Source organism: Piliocolobus tephrosceles, chromosome 15, assembly GCF_002776525.5.
Source record: "Piliocolobus tephrosceles isolate RC106 chromosome 15, ASM277652v3, whole genome shotgun sequence".
Classification (NCBI taxonomy): Eukaryota; Metazoa; Chordata; class Mammalia; order Primates; family Cercopithecidae; genus Piliocolobus; species Piliocolobus tephrosceles.
Window position 1 is genome coordinate 96,314,013 of NC_045448.1, and position 21,101 is coordinate 96,335,113.

The following is a 21,101-nucleotide window of genomic DNA, read 5'->3' on the forward strand; positions in this document are numbered from 1 at the left end:
AAATAAATAAATAAATAAATAAATAAATAAATAAATAAATAAATAAATAAATAAACTGTTCTAGTTAGCAATTCATCTAACCTTTTTTCAATGTTCTTAGCGTCCTTGCATTGGGTTAGCACATGTTCCTTTAGCTCGGAGGAGTTTGTTATTACCCACCTTCCGAAGCCTACTTCTGTCATTCATCAAACTCATTCTCCTTCCAGTTTTGTTCCCTTACTGGTAAGGAGTTGTGATCCTTTGGAGGAGAAGAGATGTTCTGGTTTTTGGAATTTTCAGCCTTTTTGTGCTGGTTTTTCCCCATCTTTGTGGATTTATGTACCTTTGGTCTTTGAAGTTGGTGACCTTCAGATGGGGTCTCTGAGTGGATGTCATTTTTGTTGATGTTGATGCTATCCCTTTCTGTTTGTTAGTTTTCCTTCTAACAGTCAGACCCCTCTGCTGCAGGTCTGCTGGAGTTTGCTGGAGGTCCGCTTCAGACCCTGTTTGCCTGGGTATCACTGGTGGAGGCTGCAGAACAGCAAAGATTGCTGTCTGTTCCTTCCTCTGGATGCTTCATTCCAGAGGGGCACCCACCAGATGCCAGCGAGAGCTCTCCTGCGTGAGGTATCTGTCGGCCCCTACTAGGAGGTGTCTCCCAGTTAAGATACATGGGGATCGGGGACCCACTTGAGGAGGCAGGCTGTCCCTTATCAGAGCTCCAATGCTGTGCTGGGAGATCTGCTGTTCTCTTCAGAGCTGCCAGGTAGGGACAGCTGAAGCTGTACCCACAACCACCCCTTCCCCCAGGTGCTCTTTCCCAGGGAGGTGGGGGTTTTATCTATAAGTCCCTGACTGGGGCTGCTGCCTTTTTTTCAGAGATGCCCTGCCCAGAGAGGAGGGAATCTCTGCTGGTAGCAGCCTTGCTGAGCTGCGGTGGGCTCTGCCGAGTTTGAACTTCCCAGCGGTTTTGTTTACATTGTGAGGGTAAATACACCTACTCAAGCCTCAGCAATGGTGGGCGCCCCTCCACCTACAGAGCATGCCAGGTCGAGCTCAGGCTGCTGTGCTGGCACAAGAATTTCAAGCCAGTGGATCTCAGCTTGCTCGGCTCTGTTGGGGTGCGACCCACCAAGCCAGATCTCTTAGCTCCCTGGCTTCAGCCCACTTTCCAGGGCTGTGAACGAGATTCTGTCTCGTTGGCATTCCAGGCGCTGCTGGGGTATGAAAAAAAAACTCAAATGCCACCACTGGGGTATGAAAAAAAAAAAAAAAAAAACTGCGGTTAGTTCAGTGTCTGCCCTAGAGGCTGCCCACTTCTGTGCTGGAAACCCAGGGCCCTGGTGGTGTAGGCATAGGAGGGAATCTCCTGGCCTGTGGGTTGCGAAAACCGTGGGAAAAGTGCAGTATCTGGGCCAGGGTGTATGGTACAGTCCCTAACGGCTTCCCTTGGCTAGGAGAGGGAGTTCCCCGACCCCTTGCGCTTCCGGGTGAGGCAACGCCCCACCTGCTTCAGCTCACCTTCCTTGGGCTGCGCCCACTGTCCAACCAGTCCCAATGAGATGAACCGGGTACCTTAGTTGGAAATGCAGAAATCACCCGGCTTCTGTGCCAATCTCCCTGGGAGCTGCAGAACGGAGCTGTTCCTATTTGCCATCCTGCCAGCAAATCCAGGGCGTTTCTTAAGAGGTTCTATAATCAACCCTCATGGCTAAGTTGGGTCTTTGGGAGATCCCACAGGACAGGTCTGAACCCCAAATGTTCCTTAAATCCACTCACAGCAGAGCGATTTCTACTTTATGAAAACAGTTGATGAATTTGTCATTTTCTGATCATCTACTGCGTGTTTCACTTACGGAATGACTGATCTACTGTGGCAAATCTGGGACCCTGGCTGCATGGGTCCAATAGCTTGGTTAAGGGCCCCCACTCACTGCACAGTGATTCAAAGTTGGCACACAGTAGTGTCCTGTAAAGAAGGCTGTAGAGCTTCAGATTCCAACTGTCTGCTAACTTTATGATTTTAGTCAAAACTAACTCCACCTCTGACATAAGGCATGGCCAAAACCAAATAAGCTACTTAGAGATATCATACAAAAAATTACAGCTATTTCCAGCAGCTTAAATAATTAAAGCCTGGATAAACTCATGAAAATAGCAGCCAACATTTTTTTAAAAGCAGCTTTTAAAAAACCACTAGCAGCTTAAAATTACTCCTCTTAAGAAGTAATGATGGAATTATGTACATCATTACCAAGTATTTCATCTGTAGGACTTAAAAGCCAAACTGGACATTTTAACCAATTGCCTCTAAAATACAGGACTCCAATACAGAAAAAGAGGAGTGTTTAGTAAATGCTTCATTCTATTCCACAAAGAGATTTGCATAACTGATGACTAAACGGAGAACTTGGCAATAACAACTACTAGATGAAGCTTCTCCAACTGCATTCAAAGGCTTCCAGGTCATAATGCGGCATCTGAATTGTTGGGGTGGCCTGGTTAAATTACCATATGCCAAAATGAACTGTTTCCACTATCATCCTCTATCCTGCTCAAATGGAAAAATATAATCTAATTTTCCCCAGACTACGAAAAACAAAATAATCATGACACGTAAGTAAAGATAATGCAACTGGGAAGTTCCTTCCCATTTCGTAGCTTCCAGAACAAATGCACTGTGTTTTCTTTCAACAGACAGTGAGAAAATAGACAAAGTTTGGCCACAAAAAGATTTGGATTTGTAATCAATATGCCATTTGGCCTTGTCAGTTTTTTTCCCCTAATTCTTGACTGAACAGGCAAAAAGAAATTATTCATTACCACAGAAGCAAGAGAGTGATAAAGAAATAATGTACATTTCCTCAAGCTAGCTTAAAATAAAGAAAATCGCACATTTTTTATGTGTTTGTATTAGCATTGCTTATTGGGATTATTATCAAAGGCAGAGCTACTGTGGCTTTGTTACGTATGTTAAAAATAACTGAAGAGTCACTAAAAGATTATCATCTAACAAAGATGAAATGAACAAAACAAATTCTCTCCCTATGCACCATCAACCCCATCCCAGGGGCCCAAACCATCCCAAACACTGGAATCAAAGTCCAGAAATTACAATGAGGTTGTAATTGTGAGAAGGCTATTTGCATCCGACTGTTTGCAAGAAACTCCCTCTGAAATGAAACTTAATCTAAAAGTTAGAGACTCTCTTTGGTGTTGCAGATAGGTTTCTAGCATCCCAACCTTTATGATATCTTAACTGTATTTATTTCCCTTAAAAGGAAAATGAGTGAAATGCGAAATACCATTCGATTATCAGGATGAAACATTTCTCGAAGGAAACTAGCAGGCACCCATTTAAGTCTTAAAATCACCGAAAACACAGTGTTTCAGATGAAATATCATCAGCCACAAAAAAAAAAAAAAAGAATTAGATCCTGTCAGTTGTGGTATCATGATGAGCCTGGGGTACATTATGTTAAGTGAAGTAAGTCAGGCACAGAACGACAAATGCCAGATGTTCTTACTCGTATGTGAAAGCAAAAATAAAATTGAACTCATAGAAGTAGAGCACAGAGTCGGTTATTAGAGGGTGGGAAGGTGGCTGGGAGGGGAGACAGGGAGAGGTTGGTTAAGGGACTCAACATTACAGCCAAATAACAGGAATAGTTCTCAACACTGTAGAGTGACCAATGTTAACAATAATTTATTGCATATGTTCAAAAAGCTAGAAGAGGAATGTGAAAGTTCTAAACCCAAGGAAACGATAAATGTTTGAAGTGATGGATATGCTGGTTACCCCGATTTGATCCTTACGCATTACAGGCATGCATCAAAATAACACATGCACCCCATAAATATGTACAATTATTATGTATCAATAAAAAATTCCTCCTCCAGTATCTGAGGGAAAAGTATCCTAGTTTTATGCCCAAAGCCCACAAAAGAGAGGCAATAGAGAGTGGCCACTCAGAAGCCCCAGGCAGAGGTGTGTCGAGGGACAGCCCAGAGAAGGCAGGAATGGCCCCACATTCAACCTCAATGCCCACGGGGTTCTGCAACACAAGGCAGGTCTGAAAGTGCTATGTGGCCTCAGAGACACTGCCCACAACAGGCAGAAAGCCACTGCAAATAAATAGTTCAGTTACTCAATCCTAACCAGTTTTTAAAGTCTTGACGGCCTACGTGGTGGCCTATTGCTTAAGAAGTCCTCTCCCTGGATGATTTCTAGAAAAGTTTCTAACATGAACCAACCAACAAATACCTGCCCACAAAGGACTTTGTAAAGGACATGGAGCCTGGGGAAGGGAGAGAAGAAAGACTGAAATCAAGCTCCTCCCAGCACTCTCTCCTTTTCCGTGATATTCCCTGAGTGCCTCAGACACTCTTGTGACGCTCTTGCTCCCTGCAATGAGCCATCCTGTCCCTACGATAACGGAGACACTCCCGTCACACAGGAAACCCGTCATGGAAAGACACGAGACTGGATGGGAAAACAGAATGGGCAGCAAAAAGGTGTAATCATTAAAAGCAGAACATTAACAAATGACTGTACAATGGCAAGTCTCAGTTTCTGTAAGCCCGTGCGCTTGGATGTGTAAGTGCTTTGGGATGGGATCACTGGATTGTACTGTTTTGGTTTGGTAAGTTGAATTTGTCAACTTTTATCAGCCCAACAGCAATATAGCTTATTACAGAAAATGTATGCAAGACAGAGAAGAATCACTCATATTCCTGCCAACTAGAAACAAGCTATAACATTTTGAGCTCTATTCTTTTTAAAACACATGTACACGGCTGGGCATGGTGGCTCACGCCTGTAATCCCAGCACTTTGGGAGGCCGAAGTGGGTGGATCACAACGTCAGGAGTTCAAGATCAGCCTGACCAACATGGTGAAACTCTGTCTCTACTAAAAATACAAAAATTAGCCAGGCGTGATGGCAGGCACCTGTAATCCCAGTTACTCAGGAGGCCGAGGCAGGAGAATCACTTGAACCCGGGAGGTGGAGGTTGCAATGAGCCGAGATGGCTCAACTGCACTCCAGCCTGGGCAACAGAGCGAGACTTCGTCTCAAAACAAAACAAAAACATGCACACATATATGATATATGATCTTAAATAAATACAGGGTTGTTGCAAGGTGACTTTAGAATTATCTTTAAAAGTGAGGATCAACATTTCTGGCACTGGGTGAAACATATAAAGGACATACAATTTTCTGGATGAATGCCACTGTCCCCTTTTTCTCCTGAACTTTCTGCTTATCAGAAACCTGCCCAGTCCTCAAGTACCTGCTCAAGATCTTCTCCAGGAAGCTTTCTTGACATTCCGGGCCTTATCCATCTTCTGTTCAGCAGCCACAGCAGCCACTGTGTGTCCCATGCAGTGAGTGGGTAAGATTTTCACTGGATATAATGTTGTGCTTTGTATTGCAAAGGTGCTCCTCATCTCCTCAAGAACACCAGGAGGCCCTTAAGTAGACATCTTTTTTTTTGTTTTGAGACGGAGTCTCGCACTGTCGCCCAGGCTGGAGTGCAGTGGCGCAATCTTGGCTCACTGCAAACTCTGCCTCCCGGGTTCATGCCATTCTCCTGCCTCAGTCTCCCGAGTAGCTGGAACTAGAGGCGCCCGCCACCACATCTGGCTAATTTTTATATTTTTAGTAGAGACGGGATTTCTCCGTGTTAGCCAGGACGGTCTCCATCTCCTGACCTCGTGATCTGCCCACCTCGGCCTCCCAAAGTGCTGGGATTACAGGCATTAGCCACCGTGCCCAGCCTGTGTTTTGTTTTTTTTTTGAGACAGAGTCTCACTCTGTCGCCAGGTTGGAGTGCAGTGGTGCAATTTTGACTCACCGCAACCTCTAACTCCTGGGTTCAAGTGATTCTTGTGCCTCAGCCTCCCGAGTAGCTGGAATTATAGGCATATGCAACCACACCAGGCTAATTTTTTATTTTTAGTAGTAGAGATGGGGTTTCACCATGTTGGCCACGCTGGTCTCGAACTCCTGACCTCAGGTGATCCGCCCGCTCCAGCTTCCCAAAGTGCTGGGATTACAGGCATGAGCCACCACGCCCAGCCTCTGTTGAATCTTTATACCCCTCATGGCACCAAGCACACTGTCATCATGCAATTAATCAAACTGGACATCTTGAGAGAAGTCCTTAGACTGCCTGCATAGGGCGTCTAAAGAGGACAAGCCCTGGTGAGCGGTGTCTCTCCCCAGACACCCAGACAGCTCAGTCTATCTTGTGGCCTCTGGCGTAACTTTCTCTCCTCAAGAAAGACAGCTCAATCCACCAGAATCACTGTAGTTTGAAATCTATAGGCCATCTCACAATTATTTTTCTCCCATGGTCCCTCAAATAAGCAGTGTTTGGTCAATTTAAAAACTTTCTTGCGCTGGGCATGGCGCCTCACGCCTGTAATCCCAGCACTTTGGGAAGCTGAGACGGGAGGATCACCTGAGCTCAGGAGCTGGAGACCAGCCTGGGCAACATGGCAACATGGTGACACCCCATCTCTACAAAAAATACAAAAATTAGCCGGGCATGTTGGCATGCACCTGTAGGTGCTACTAAGGATGCTGAGGTAGGAGGACTGCTTGAGCCTGTGAGCTGTGATCGAGCCGTGATCATGCCACTGCACTCCAGCCTGGGAGACACAGCAAGATACTGTCTAAAAAAAAAAAAAAAAAAAAAAACTTAAAATTTTCTCTCATAGGTTAGGTGATTTTTCTCTGTTTAGAAACTTTTACTAGAAAATGTCTCTGTACTAGCTCCTTCATATTTCAAATCACATATCATTTTATTCTTTTATTTTTATTCACATTGTGATCCATTAACATACATTCTCACACCTAAACATCTTTTTAAAAAGATAACATTGTGTTCTGGTCAAAACAGACAAATTAGAGGAAGCCGTGTTTCCAATACAGAATGGCAGTATTTTTAGCTAGGAATGCTGACTTGGGAGAACGCCCACATCACCAGTGACAGCCTCCAGTGTGTCAGGAGCTCTTGACACGGCTGTAGTGGCTGCAGCACCAGAGTCTCTGGCTCTAAATCACACCTTTATTTTAGTTCTGACTCAGTCAAGGCTATCTCCCCAGACACTGACCTTCAGCTACACCAGGAGGGAAGTCCGTGGGAGTTTTTATTTCGTGACTAAGCTTAATGTGGGGTTTACTTGCCTCAGTAAGGTTAAAGAAAACCATGAGAATTTCAGAATAGAAGAACAGAATAGAAAACATTTTACTTGATTCAAGTGAAAACAATGAACCCTTTCAAATTCAAATGTACATATCTTTCACTGCCAGTTATTTTGTTTGTGACACAGAACATGTTTTGTGTAGATTTTACTGCATTAAACAGCATTTGAAAATACTGACTAGGATGAAGCAGAGGAACTAAGAAAATATATATATACACACACATATATGTACACACACATATACACATACATACACATACATATATACACACATATATATTTTGCTGAATTTAAAAAGATTTCTTCTATTTCATTAACTTTTAATTTTGTGAAATGTACACAGAAAGGCAAGGGATTATTTCAGCTACCACAACTTAGACTTTGCCATCAGTGCAATGAAAAAAGATGTGGAAATGATATAAGGTCAGGAGGTCAACCTCTGTAAGCTGGTGCTCATGTAACACCGCCCAGCTACAGCCAGGCCGGCAGCATCTCCCGGGGGCCTCAGTTGCTCCTCTTGTTCTGCAGGCTCCTGTGCTCAGCCTTCCTCTCTCCCCACAGAGCTCACCCTTCTCTGTCATGGAATGAAGCTATGGTTTTTGAAAGCAGTTTACAGGGCTAAGTAGGAAGCTCTTTGTTCCATTCCTAACCTCTTCTCAAAAAGCGGTATTCTATACATCTAGCAATAATATATAAAATTATGGCAATTACCCACTTAGACCCCTTGTGTCCTGTAGGAGGCAGCACTGGGATATTGCGGGGTGCTGGTGATGCAGTCACTGCCACCTCCGTGAATCTCTGTCCTCTGTGAGCAGCACTGAGGCCTTGTCAGTAGAGGGTGCTGGAGAGACGCAGGATGAAGAGGTGTGCTTCCCAGTCCTGCCTGCTCCCTGGGCAAAGCTCCTGCAGCACTCTGGCTTCTTCGGTGTCTAGCTCCCGCAGGGCATGGTGGCCAGCACCAGGTTCCCTGGCACCGGCCCCTCAAAAGTTTTGCAGCAGAGTGCCTTGGACCCTGATGGTGCATGCACCCAGCAGCAACCACCCTTGGCAGTCAGCTATGTAGGGGGTGCCTTGGGTGAGGGACCTCACTGGGAACAGCCTTCCCTGGTACTCGAAAGAGGGATTTCCAGCAATCTGTGCCAGCGACTTTTCTGCTATGCAGCGTGCCCTGGCAGTGTGACCCTGAGCACGCAGGAGGGCTCCTCCCTGGGTGCTCTAACTCAGCTCTAGGGTCTGTGGCTGCTCCTTACAGCGGCTATTCCTATACTCTTGCTTTCTCTTCTCTTACTAGCCAATTGCTTATTACTCCAAAACCCTGTAGAGTTAGTAATTCTATCTTTATATTAAACCTTTCCTATTCAAATCAGTATGTGGCTTTTCTCTCCTGGTTGGACCCAGGCTGACAGAAGCAGCCTATATCAGGACTCTGCAGCTGATGGTACTTAGACCTTTTGGGCTCTTTCTCCAAGATCTCATTTACCAATTTAAACAACTGTATTTACATTCAAAACTAGGAAGAGACTGGGGGAGAAGTGTGTTACCAAGTAAAGGTACAAAATAAAAAACCTGTCAGTTAAATGGGAGTCCGGTTCACTGAAACCTCCCCCTCCCGGGTTCAAGCAATTCTCTGCCTCAGCCTCACAAGCAGCTGGGATTACAGGCGCACGCCACCACGCCTGACTAATTTTTGTATTTTTAGTGGAGACGGGGTTTCACCATCTTGGCCAGGCTGGTCTTGAATTCCTGACCTCGTGATCTCAGCCTCCCAAAGTGCTGGGATTACAGCCATTCTTTTTTTTTTGAGATGAAGTCTCGCTCTTGTCCCCCAGGCTGGAGTGTGATGGTGTGATCTCGGCTCACTGCCAGCTCCGCCTCCCGGGTTCAAGCGATTCTCCTGCTTCAGCCGCCCAAGTAGCTGGGATTACAGGCACCTGCCACCATGCCCAGCTAATCTTTGTATTTTTAGAGATGGGGTTTCACCATGTTGGCCAGGCTGGTCTCGAACTCCTGACCTCAGGTGATCCACTCGCCTGGGCCTCCCAAAGTGCTGGGGTTACAGGCGTGAGCCACCGCGCCCGGCCACAGCCATTCTTTATTTACGTAAACGAGAGGCCACACATGACTCACTGTTCAAGTCAGGGCCAGAAGATATGGCCACCCCACACCCCCAGTGTAGACCCCCCATCCTGATGGCATGTCTGGGGGCCACTCAGTGTGAGCTCCTGAGTTCCTCTGTGACCCCAGCAAAGAAGCAAAGAGGGACACACATCCACTGGTCAGTCCTCAAGGAACAAGAGGAGAATAAAGGAACTGAGGCGGTCAGTGAACTTTCGCTCTTGTTGAAGATGACTGGGAGGGCGCTAGGACAGCAGCTCCTTGGAGAGTCGCTGGCTCTGCTGCACCTGGCTGTGAGTGCTTCTGTGAAGCTTTACTGTGAGTGCGTCACATGCTTTCCTGTCATGGTCATTCTTGAGCCTCCCTTCCTGTCACATCACTCCCACAATAGAATGAAGCAGCAGCCTGTTTTCTAAAGAGTCCCTCGATTTCAGGACATCTGTGGTGAAAAGGACCATGTGTACCACTTAACACTGACGTGTGTGGTGTCTCTCCAGAGGTGTGGCCAGGACAAGGTGTCACATTCAGAAGTCACAGCTTCCGGGGCCTGAAAGCCAGCCCTGGGAGGGCTGGAAGATTTGCCTCATGCTAGTGGAAGGGGCAATGTTCTGGACGAGCTTCTCTGCTTTCTGAGGGGATTGGGAAAAATCTAAAATGTAATGCAGTAACAGTCTGGACAATTTCTGTTACAAAATGAGCTTTTAGGAGATGACATATTATCTCATTATTTCTTCTCTTTCCTCATCATCTATCTCTCCCCCAATCCCCATTGGTATAGACATTAAATTGAACAGCTGGCATGCTGAATTAACATGAGAGTCCCTGAAAACTGAGTGCTGCATGAGAGCTGGCAGCTGGCACACCAGAGAGCCCTGCAGTCCTTCCCTGCCCCCAGACATCCTGCTAGAAGGAGACCCCAACCTGACACAGGTCAGTTATTGCACAGACTTCCGTGAGCTTTGCCTAGCCTACTTCCTCCCTCTCTAACCTTGCTGGACTCTTCGAGGACAATGCTCCCTCTTCTTTCCTCTGAAGCCACAAAGGGGCCACAGCCAGCATCCAGTCCCCATCTCAACCACAAACCTCCAAGAAATACTACTTCTAAAGAATGGTGGTGTGCAAGAGAGAATCACAAGAAAAGCCTGGTGGGAGAACCGCCACAATGGAGCCCAGGGAGATTATTTCAGAAAATTTTGTGATTGACGCACAAGGATGGACACACATATACAACTGTCTGTAAACTTTTTAACATTTAATTACTTAAATAATATAAAATAAAACTTGAATTTCCTGACTGTAGGGCAACAAAACTCCCTGCTCTAATCCTTTCGTAAACAGCACTGGCACCAGGGATTTCAGTTCAGAATGGCAAACGTGCACCTGTATGACTCTGGGCCAATCCAGTCCTTTAATTCAAACCTTTCACTGACTATTAGTAAAGCATAAGACAGAACAATCTCTTTTATGGCAGCTCATAAATAAAAAAGCAAAAATGTAATCCAAACTAACTTGGCACGAGGCCAAATTCATAGGCTGAGAAAACAGAACAAAATAACTGAGCTTCAAAGAGCTTAGAACCTATTAGGAAAGCAAACCAAATGGTGAAACTGAGAGTGGTTCAAATAAACTGATAAATATAGTGACTATTTGGACTATGTTTGGACTGAATATAAGTAGAAGAGGTCTGACCCTCTAATGATAGCACCTATGCTGGTTGTATAAAAAGTCAATAATTTAAGCCTATTTAAAAGCAGCAGTCATTTTTACTCTTCTATGGAGGGCAATATTCTAACCTATTAGAGACAAACCACCACATGAGTATTTCAAGAGACAGTTTTATCCTTTTAAATAAAACTGCTCTGAAATACAGAAAATAATTCTGTGTTAAAAGAATACATAAAAAGAATTTCACCAAATCAATTAGTAAGAATTAAGATGCTGGCAAAAAAACAAAGGGACAGAAGAGCAGGAAGCAATTCAAAAGGCAAAAGCAAATCTTCCACTGCCGTCACGATGAACATTAAATGGTCTACTTCAGAGCAGAGCAGAGGATACATGGATGCTTCCTGGAGTGGAGGGTGAAGGGGACGGGGGAGTCACCTGGTACACCTTATTAACCTGAGCACAAACATAATCAGAAGAACAATATAATGGCTCATAAGGCAATGTCAGTGCTTTCTCATTCAGAAATCAATGTGTACACTTGCTATGCAGGTACAGATTGCCTCTAAGTAATCTGCTTATATAAACAGACTTGTCAAGGTCAATTTACCTTCCTTTTGGTTTCATATTTTCATCTACATTTAAGTAGCCTGAGCCAGTATTCCAGTTCTCTGAGGCCACAATCCCAGGCACTCACGTACAGCTCTGCAGAAGTTGCTGAAGTCATGCCGCTACTCACGTGTTGATTCTATAGCAGTATCTGCATTCCCTTTTACATTTTCAAAGCTGAAGAGGCACAGAGGCTTGTCTTTGGCTCGCTTACCATTTTCATTTGGCCCCAAATACCATTTTATGCAATAAGCTCTAGCACTGCCTGATAAAAAACAAGGTGTCCAGAACATCAGGACTCTGGGTACATTCTCCCTTGAGTTTTCCTTCACTGTTCATCACGCTCTCTGAGAATGCACGTTGCCTGATTTTCAGACACCTGAACCCTACATCCTATGCAGCATCAGCACTTAACTTTTAACATGGTGTCTTTCAAGGTGGAGAAGATGGCTGAATTCAGCAGATGAAATCACTGACACGGGGTACTTAGAAAGTAAAGGGCAATTAACTTTCTGCTTTTCAAACATGTGTGGCTTCCCAGAGAGTAAAAAGGAAAATATTAGCCGGGCTTGATGGCTCAAGCCTGTAATTCCAGCACTTTGGGAGGCCAAGGCGGGTGGATCACCTGAGGTCAGGAGTTTGAGACCAGCATGGCCAACACGGTGAAAACCTGTCTCTACTAAAAATACAAACATTAGCGAGGTGTGGTGGCAAGCACCTGTACTCCCAGCTACTCGGGAGGCTAGGGCAGGAGAAACGCTTGGACCCAGGAGGTGGAGGTTACAGTGAGCCAAGGTTGCACCACTGTACTCCAGCCTGGGTGACAAGAGCAAAACTACATCTCAAAAAAGAAAAAAAAAAGGAAAGTATCTATTCTGTGAAGGAGACATATATGCAAAGCGGCCCCAAATGTGAAGGAGCTGAGACACTAAAGGAGGAGGAAGACAAATCTAGTTTGTTGGTACTGGGTGATTTACTGAGGAAACTTACAGACAGAAGTGTGGTCTCGGTCAGCCACAAGACAGACAGATCTCTGCACCACTGCCCCCAGACCCAGGGCTTACAGCCCATGAGGAAAGGGCATGCATGCAGAGAACCCTCCAGAACATGGATGCTGTGCGCACCACAGCCTGGAATCTGTGTAGCAACATCCAGGCTGACATGCTCTTACGCTAGGGACAGTAAGTAAAGTAGTAGTAATCAGGAGGCATTCAAAGGTCTCGAAGGAGGTTAATCAGAAGTCAACATGGCATGCTATAACAGATGTCTTAGAAAAAAAAAAAAAAGGCAACATGGCAGATTATCATCCAAGATGGAGTCCCTTTTGTTTCCACAGCATACAATCATTTGACATTTAAAATGAAACACAATAAATCCTCCTTGAGTAGGTCTAAATCTGTTAATATAAAAACATTCACTTCTTTTACAAATCATATTCAATTAGCAAAGGGAGAAACTCAAGCTCCTAAAAATAACTGACTTGCAGAAGTCAATTACTAAGTAGTTATTCAAGACACTGGACCCAGTCCAGTGGGCTATACCCAGACTCTTCACCCACTCTACACCTATGTATCACTCTGCAACTTAAAACAAGTGTATTTACACTCAAAACTAGGAAGGGATGGGGGGAGGTATATATTATCAAGTAAAGGTACAGAATAATAAAATTTTCAGTTAAGTCAGAGTCCAAGTCAGTCTACCCCATTCTTTATATATCTAAGCCAGAGGCTAGAAGCGGACTCCTTAAGTGTCCCACACTCTGTAAGCCAAGTTCATCCTGTCATAATAAATTTAAATTGTCTGACAAATCAAACAATTCCATCTCTGCTCCATAGAGGTAAAAGTAGTAACTTGAGATGTTCATTTTTCTGAATCTAATCTTTTACACCCACATTATCATTTTCACTTTCTAACAACATTAAGAAATACTGGGTTTTTTTTTTTTTGACACAAAATATGAAAGGCTTAATGATTACCATAGGAAGACAGACTAGATTAAGGTAAAGAATCCTACTTTTTTCCACCCTCCTCCTCCCACTCAACCTCCAAATTACTCATATTAGAGCCACTGGTGGTGAAATCCTGGTGTGGCGTACATCCCAACAGACACACAGGTAGCTAACAGCAGAGGGAGCCTCAGGGGCTTTGCTGTATTCCTGACTACCGGGATAGATGTTTGGATGGGGCACAACCACTGATAACCCCTAAATAAATGAAAAATTATAATGTATTAGTTACATAAAAGGGAAATGTCAAAACTGTGCCATTCATCATGATACTTACTTCAAAAAATTTAAACCCTTTGATTACTGAAGATTTCCAACATATATTAAATGAGTGAGTATAACGAATCCCTCTGAACCATTACCCAGCTCCAAAAGTCATCAACTCGTGATCAGTTTGTTCTATCTACTCATCAACCATAAAATATTTTGAAACAAATTCCCTATATCGTATCATTGGATCCCTGAGTTCTTAAGCTTGTGTGATATAATTAAGCTCCGATTTCCTATAGCAGCACAGTTAATCTCGAGGGAGGCTCAGTAGAGGGATGCCTGAATTCTACTATTTTTAAAAATCACACTTTTCAGTGAGGCAGGCTGTGTTCTGGTTTTCTTTTTCTTTTCTCTCTCTTTTTTTTTTTTTTTTGAGACAGGGTCTCACTCTGTTGCCCAGGCTGAAGTACAATGGAGTGATCTCACCTCACTATAGTCTCAACCTCCCAGGCTCAAGCAATCCTCCAGCCTCAGCCTCCCAAGTTGCCAGGATTACAGGTGCATGCCACCACACTTGGCTAATTTTTGTATTTTTTGTGGAAACGTGGTTTTGCCATGTTGCCCAGTCTGGTCTTGAACTCCTGGACTCAAGTGATCCACCCGCCTTGGCCTCCCAAAGTGCTGGGATTACAAGCATGAGCCACTGAGCCTGGCCTTCCCCTGGTTTTCAAATCTTGATCTCCTAAACCGAGACGCCTCTGCAGCTGCCACGGGACAAAGGAAGGGCCTCAGGAACGGAATCTGCAGTCTAGGCCATATAGCCTTCTCTCTTCACATCACCTCCATGGAGAATCGCTGACTTTGTTTCATACACCACAATCCACAGGGAAATCCTGTCTGGGGAAAAAATGACTCTTTAAAGCTTCTGAATGGACCAACCCTTTCTTTTTATATTTGGAGGAAACTGGGCTTCAGAGAGGCCCAAGGTAAAGTTCCACTTCCTCACATGCTAAACAAGCTAATTAAAGGATGCAATGTCAAACAAACACGGTAACCACCCACACCTTTTCTGGAGTCTCAAATGGAAAGTCTTCTATATAACCGATATTTGCATTTTTTCATCTGTTCTTGTGACAATCAGAAGCTCTAAAAACATTGACTGGCTTTCTGAAATAATCCAACCTCTAGCTATTTCTATTACGAGTGAAAGTTAACTCAGTAGAGTTGAAGCAGTCAATTTCAGTCTCTGTCTTCTCTCTTTCTTTATATACATCTCTGAAGACCATCCTAGGTTCATTCATAGACAAGAAACTTTTTTGGAAACAATCCTATACATCTTCTTTCCACCCAAACGTGGCTGAAACATTACAAATTAGAGGCCAAAATTTAAGTTGTGATCCGTTTCTAGTTCCATGCATATGAATACTTCTTCCCTATAACACTGTCATTTTTTCATTCTCATTATCCCTAATCATTAGAATTCTGGCAATAAAATGTTCCATTTCCTCCCAATACCACACCACACTGTCTTCCTTTAAACAGCTATAATAGCGGATGGCCACAGAGATAGGCAAAGGTGATGGCAATATGTGTCTGTTGAATTGCACAGCTGCTTATGATGGACACCAAACCTATCGATATTGCTTTAAGCACATATGGTCAAAGACGTATTCTGCTTTTTAAAAAAATACTTCAGTGCAGTCCCAGCTACTCAGAAGGCTGAGGATTGCTTTAGCCCGGGAGTAAAGACTGTGCCACCGCACTCCAGCCTGGGTGACAGAGCAAGACCCTGTCTCAGAAAAAAACAACAAAAACCTTCATAAAACTCATTACTGTTATATTTATCTTCAAAAGTTAATGCACTGAGGCTGGGTGCAGTGGCTCATGCCTGTAATCCCAGCACTTTGGGAGGCCGAGGCGGGTGGATCACCTGAGGTCAGGAGTTTGAGACCAGCCTGGTCAACATGGTGAAACCCCATCTCTACTAAAAATATAAAAATTAGCCGGACGTGGTGGTTCACCTGTAATCCTAGCTACTTGGGAGGCTGAGGTAGGAGAATTGCTTGAACCTGGGAGGCGAAGGCTACAGTGAGCCAAGATGATGCCACTGCACTCCAGCCTAGGAAACAGAGCAAGACCCCGTCTTAAAAAAAAAAAAAAAAAAAAAATTAATGGACTGAAATGCCTTTTCACATTTTAAAATACATTAAAACATACTCCGCACTCCTCTACCTAGATAACAAGTGCTTTACTTTGGAGGGGTTTGAAAGGAGGTACAGTCACAATCTTGTCTTCAAAATCTCCATTTATGTTATATTCTATTATCTTTTTAATGGCTTTAAGTTTAGTTTGTAAAGAAAAATCCAAATACTACATTTTGATTTCACTGCCTATTCAATAAATGATCCAATAAACTGCTTTCATAGCTCATTTCATTCATTTATTGATTCACAAATATTAACTGGAAATCCCTAGTTTAAACTGGTGCTAGTCACTAAGTGACAGCTAGAAATGACTCCTGGCCTCATTTGACAGTGACTGCACATGGATGGTATCTGAGCCATACATACTGAAGAGCTATGGGAGACACCGAAACACAAGGGAAAAATTGAAAAGAAGTAACTAGTAGGAAAACTAGGAAAAGGCAGGACTGAGGAGACAAGAGAGGAGAAAATTTTAAGAAGAAAGTATTACTGCTGTCAAACCAAGAAGTCAAGGGAAAGTGACCAGAGCTGTGGTGAAGACAGACACACTGAGAAGATGGCCTTATGACCACAAGGGCAGAAACAGGAGCAAGACACCTGCAAGTCAGGAACACTCAGCACTGCAGGCAAAGCCCAGTGCTCAGAGAGGCAAGGAAGCATCTCCCTTCAGGGTTCAGAGTGGGCATGGCCCTGCTGACATGTTGGTTTCTGACTTCTGGTGTCCCGAACTCTAAGACAACAAATTTCTGTAGTTTGAAGCTACACAGTTTATGGTACTTGGTGATGACAGCCCTAGGAAACAGATATAAGCATTTAAAAAAACTTAAGGAGGTTCATATTTATGGAAACATATTTAATCATTATTTCTAAAATATTTTTTTAAACTAAGAAAATATTCACTTCTAAAGTTTGTTTTAGTCACAGAATAGCCACTGGGTAGCACAGACATTGCTGTGTCTCTAAGATATACACACGTAGAATAAATAGTACTGTTTCCTTTTAATAACATCTATCCAAAGTCAGGTAGGTAAAGCACAAGTTTTGGACAACTGTCTTTTCTGACTTTTATAAGTAATTTATATCTGAGACTTCAAGATTTTGTTTGCTTTTTAAAAAACCAACAGGAAAGCAACCAAAGTATTAATATTTTGGAATTTAATTGTCACAATAAATAATTTAGATAATTTGATGTGTACTGACAACAAAATTACAGATTGATTCTGTTAAAGTTGAGGTTGGTTCATTCCTAAATGTTTCTTATAGCAGTGCAAAAAAAAAAAAAAAAAAAAACCAGAAAGGGATCATTATTCATTAACTTTTTACTTCTTATCATTCCTTTAACAGACCTGATTTTTAAGCATCAACACTGCTATTTTTAATTTCAGCATAAACTCCCTCTACTATAGTCATACATTGCTTAATAACAAGGATATGATCCGAGAAATGCATCATCAGGTGATTTAGTCATGTGTGAACATCATAAATATATAAATGTTCACATAAACATACACAGCCCTGGACAGTACAGCCTATTACATGCCTAGGCTATGTGGTATAGCCTGTTGCTCCAAGGCCACAAACCTGTACAGCACAGGACGGTACTGAATACTGTAGGCAACTGTAACACAATGGATTAAGTGTATATATAAAATGCTAAAAATATTATAGTATAGTAGAGTAAAAATATGGCTTAAAAGATCAAAATGGTACATCTGCATAGGGCAACTTCCTTATAATCTTAAGAGACCAATGTCATGTCTGTAGTCTCTCGCTGACTGAAACGTTTTAGGCAGCACATGACTATATACAGAAATATTTTAGATGACTGAAAAATGTATTTCCCTTCGGAAACTAAGCTTCCCAGAACTACTGAAAGAGAAAAGCAAAATAATCATGATCTATACTCTGGTAGAAGCATCCCTATCTTAGTCTTCTCTCAGTGTGATACTGTACATAAATAAAAAGTTAATAATTAAGACTTCAAAAGTAGAGTGTAAAGAGTTTAATGTAGAATAAAAGAGGTACCTTTAGGCCAGTTCAGTTTCTCATTCCTTAACTCATTCAATGAGAAACAGATTCTGAACTGTGGTAGGTGCTAGACGCACAGGAAATACGGTAAAGTCTCTCGCCTCGGAGAATCCCCTTTCTCTTATATGGGGGAGGGAGGTGAGAGGGGGTGAAGAGGGGACCTGTAAAACCAGTTATTACAATATAAGTATTTGCAGGTTACAATCAAACATACAGGAGAAAACACTATTAACTTTTAAAAAGCAACACTAGCAAGTGGTTTTTCTCTTTCCTATATAGCAAAGAGAAAAATATTTAATTGTCCCATGTGTTTGCTCATTGTTAGGCAGACTAAATGTGCCCTCACTGAACTATCAAATAATAAGAACAGATAATATCAGATAATAAGATAACAGCAAAACTGCAATTTTATCCCTATTGTCTAACAGACTACATTTCTAAAACTAAAATACAAACATAATTTTTCAGTTAAAAGTTGGGCCAAACAGTGATCGGCGAACTGCAAAAGAGGTAAGCAAGAAACACACAGCCTAGGCTGAGCTACTCCAGAGTTGACTGAACTCTAGGCACTAACTTAGTTGAATCAAGGACAGAAACTGGTTTCATAACGATGACCAGCTTTATAGGCTTCAGTTCTTTCTCCCTTAAACGGGATCATGAGAAGTTGTGGGCCCACATATAAAAAAGCCCTTACTTAATGCAGTGCCTGGCCTATCACAGGGGTTCAGTTAATGGTAATGTACTAGTCAGGAACATACGATCTGAGTTTTCACTCTCAAACCAAAGCAATGACATTCCCATCACTTAAAAATGATTTTATATGCTATATCTATAAAATATGAGCTTGGAAGGTTTATTCTATAACCAGAAAGTAAAGGTTACATTTCTTTGCACTTCCATTCTTGGTTAACGTGATAAATCCAGGAATCAGAAGGGTACTGCTTCAAGGTCAACGCCGCAGGAAAGGAGAAAAAGGGGTTCTAAGAAGCCAAGAGCTTACGGCTGCAGTGTGGCAACTTCACATTTTCACTTTACTCCTAAACTATTAGGGATACAAATTTCATACTGCATTTTGTTTGGTTTTTTCTTTGGATTCACATTCTTTTCAAATGGCTGACGTAGCCCTGATTTTATCCAGGCAAGATAAACCTAACTGGGAGGTGAGGGAGTGAGGAGGGCAGAAGCATGGCCGAAGGAACAGGGAAAAGGGAAAGCTCTCGGAGTTCTTATCTCAGCACTAGACCACGGTCAGCCCAGGTTTTCTGTGAAGGGCCTTAAGGTAAATAATTGTTGTCTTTGTGGGCCACATTGGTCTGTGTCACAAAACCACCACAGGCAACACACACAAATAAACATGGCTGTGTTCCAGTAAAACTTCATTTGTGGACACTGAAATTTGAATTTCATGTATTTCACATGTGAAAAATATTTTTATTATTATTTTCAACCATTCAAAAATGTAAAATCCATTCTGAGCTTACAGGCCATACACAAAAGGCAGCAGGCCAGATTTGGCCTGAGGCTCACAGTTCACCTGCCCCTATATATATTTTTTGTTTGTTTGTTTGTTTGTTTGAGACAGAGTCTCACCCTGTAGCCCAAGCTGCAGTGCAACGGCATGATCTCGGCTCACTGCAACCTCTGCTTTCCAGGCTCAAGCAATTCTTGTGCCTTAGCATCCTCAGTAGCTGGGACTATAGGTGTGCACCCCTACACCTGGCTAATTTTTTGTATTTTAGTAGAGATGGGGTTTCACCATGTTGCCCAGAGTGGTCTTGAACTCTTGAGCTCAGGTGATCCGCCTTGGCCTCCCAAAGTGCTGGGATTACAGGCATGAGCCAACGGCACCGGCCTACCAGCCCCATATTTTTATTTATTTATTTATTTAGAGACATAGTCTTGCTCGGTCACCCAGGCTACAGTGCAGTGGCGCAATCTCGGCTCACTGCAACCTCTGTCTCCTGGGTTCAAGCAATTATCCTGCCTCAGCCTCCACAGTAGCTGCGACTACAGGCGCGTGCCACCAAGCCCAGCTAATTTTTGTATTTTTAGTAGAGACGGGGTTTCACTATGTTGGCCAGACTAGTCTTGAACTTCTGACCTCAAGTGATCCACCTGCACTGGCCTCCCAAAGTGCTGGGATTATAGGCGTGAGCCACTGCATCCAGCCACCAGCCCCTATATTAAGCTGTTTTGAACCTAACCAGGAGAAACTTGAATTTTGCACTGTTTCTAATCAGTTATTTATAGATCCCTTCCATCTGAGGCAGAGAAAAAGTGACTCTGAGAATTTTTAAAGGGCAGGAATTTCTCAGGCGTGTTTGTCATTCAGGTATCCTCAAAAAACAACTATGTTTGACTACAACATAATTTAAAAGATAGAACAGCTAAAGGAGTAAGTATATGTACATGGGTTTGTCTTAGATGTTATTTTGGGACACCAAAAACTTCAGGGAAAAAAGGGTCAGTGCCTTGTGAAGGTCTGGGGCTTGCAACCCACCGGAACAAGCATGTCACTTGTGTCACTTCACTCTAACTGTAACCCCCAAACACAGTGGGCAATGCTCCACTGTACAAAGTATGTGAATAAAGTCAGCTTCAAGTCATATTTAATGCTTTAAAACAAAAGTCTAGGAAGCCCAGTGTTTGTCATGCCACCTTTTACCTGCTTCAGTTTTGAACAATTTCAAGTTTGAAGCCAGAACTATTTTCATGTGTATTACAGTGCTCTTTAAGCACCTGCCTCGCATGTTTCAGAGCACAGCCTTTGATTTAAACTTTAAGAGAAAAAATGTTTTCTGGCAGTGGCCATGGCCAATTTTAGTCTCTGAAAGTTTTCTGTTAAGAGTCCACAAACATAACAAGAAATGAACACGTGAGTAAGAAGGAATGAGAGTTGGAATGGGTCTTATGCAATACTTGCGACAGAATAAAAGATGTTTGATAGCACATGTATTCAAAATCAAATAACTGCTCATGGAGAGAAAATCTGTGGTCACATTCAATACGCACAAACCTAGGTGGGTGTTCCTATGGTGAGGCCTGTGTCTTATTCATCACTGTATCTTTACTTT

At 43.0% G+C, this 21,101-nt stretch overlaps 1 protein-coding gene across 9 annotated transcripts in view; it reads right to left on the minus strand.

Annotated features, from left to right (window-relative positions):
* LIMS1 (LIM zinc finger domain containing 1) overlaps positions 1 to 21,101 on the minus strand; it is a 150,578-nt gene that overhangs the window by 41,419 nt on the left and 88,058 nt on the right. For 2 of the 9 annotated variants that reach the window (XM_023190377.3, XM_023190376.1), the window contains one exon: positions 18,025 to 18,188. The exons of the other annotated variants lie outside the window; for them this stretch is intronic. The gene's annotated coding sequence lies outside the window, so the exon portion shown is untranslated. The remainder of the gene's footprint in view (positions 1 to 18,024; positions 18,189 to 21,101) is intronic. 9 annotated transcript variants of the gene reach the window in all.